The following is a 2,101-nucleotide window of genomic DNA, read 5'->3' on the forward strand; positions in this document are numbered from 1 at the left end:
GTAAGTTTCCGCTGAGGCTTTTCTTTCCATGGACGTCGCGGCGGCCACACCGCCGGCGAACTCCTCCCCGGCGGTGGAAGGGGGTGCCGGAAATACTCTGCCTGCATACAGTGGTGGATTCAGAAATTTAGTTCAGTGGGGCCGAAACATTAAAGCAAAAGGGATAGCTTAAAAAAATGAAATAGTTAAGAAATGGGAAAATGACACTTTTTACCCCTGAGTTATATACTTATAGCACTTTTCCCCCTCAATTATTTAGGTAAGCACATTAGCCCCCTCAATTATTCTAAAAGTGGTGCTTTTTTCCCTTGATATATTAAATTGACATTTATACCCTTAAAGTAAACATTTTATTTATTTTACTACTCCAACAAATTATTGCGTATACGTAGGGATGACCACGGTTCTATTTGAATTGAACCGGATACTAAAGCAATCGAATTAATAGTTTACGGTTATAATTCAGATCTAGAACCCAATATTTAAATATCAATTTATTAAAATTATGTATCAAAAAAATTGAATCTTGAACCGTGAACCGGCGGTTCCGGATCTGATTCGCGGTTTTGAACCGTCTTTATTTTAAAATTTTATTTTTTATTTTAAAATAGTCTAAATTCAACAATAAATGTATTTTATTTTTTCAGTTCGGAACATGAACCGTCCGTTCCGGTTCACGATTTTAATAAACTCTAAATATCGAATTTCGATTCTAAATTGTAATTGGAATATTTCGGTTTGGTTGCTATAGTGTTTGTTTAGTTTGAACCAAATTATGGTCATAATTTGTTGGAGAAAAAAATAAATTAAATATTTAGTTTAAGGGTAAATATGTCCATTTAACATTTCAGGGGGAAAAACAGCCACTTCAATAATTTAGGGGGAAAAAATGCTATAGGTATATAATTCAGGGGGAAAAAGTGCCATTTTCCCTTAAGAAATTATTCATATGGTTAGATATGAGTGAAAAAAAATATTTATAATAAAATATGAAACATAATTAATTTAATAAAATAATTCTAATAGAAGACACATTATAAATTATTATTAATAGAAAACACATTATCTTATTATTAATAATTTAATATAAAACTATATACATATATTTTGAGAGTCTAACTATGTTGAAGCCACAATTATTCAAATTGCCAAAAAAATCCATTTAAGCCTTAAGACAAAATCAAACTTTTGACCTTCCACAGACAAACGCGCACATTCTACCATCTGAGCTAACCTCCCTTTTATTAATATTAGCTGTTTTCATCTACTTATACTTAAACCTTGTACTTAGGTATGGCAATTTCAATCCGCCCCGCGGATATTCACCCGAATCCATCCCGCATGGATCGAGTTTTTTTGGGTGATGGTGGGTGGTGGGTTGGGAGTGGATCTTTAAAAAGTAAATCTGCGGTGGGTCGGGTTGGATTCGGGTTCTATGTACAAAACCCGCCTAGAACCCCACCCGACCCACCATGTGTGTGTGTATAAATATATAATAGTAAAATAAGTACTAGTATGTAGTTATTTATAAAAATTTATATAACTTCGTGTATCTTTTTGCTATTATTATATCTAAACTACCAAGTTTATTTTTAAAAATTAACAATTTAGTTATTATATTTAAATATTTCTATTATTTTATGTTTTATTATCATTAATAAATTTTATTATTTTATTATGTGTAAGTAATTTAAATATTATTTTTTGAAAAAAATAATATAATGATAAGTGGTAGGTACCCGTAGTGGGCACCCGCACCCGGTGGGGATGGGGTGGGTTTTGAAAAAGTCCACCCGATGCGGGTTGGAGGTGGGGGTGGGTAGAAAAAATATAAGGTGGGTCGGGTGATGGATGTAGCCCTCCCCGACCCACACCGGACCCATTGTCATCCCTACTTGTACTACATATATATACACATATACATACAAGGGTTATATATGGAGTGGGGGTGGGGTGAGTGGGGGCAGCTGCGCCCACTGCCCCCACTGTAGGTCCGTCCCTGCCTGCACACAAGCGGGTGAAAATCCTCAAGAGGACTTTTGCAAAAACTGCCGCGGATTCGATGCTGATGGGGGAGGATCCCACGACGGAGAAACTGGAC

The sequence above is a fragment of the Ipomoea nil genome, unplaced genomic scaffold (genome assembly GCF_001879475.1).
Source record: "Ipomoea nil cultivar Tokyo-kokei standard unplaced genomic scaffold, Asagao_1.1 scaffold3104, whole genome shotgun sequence".
NCBI lineage: Eukaryota > Viridiplantae > Streptophyta > Magnoliopsida > Solanales > Convolvulaceae > Ipomoea > Ipomoea nil.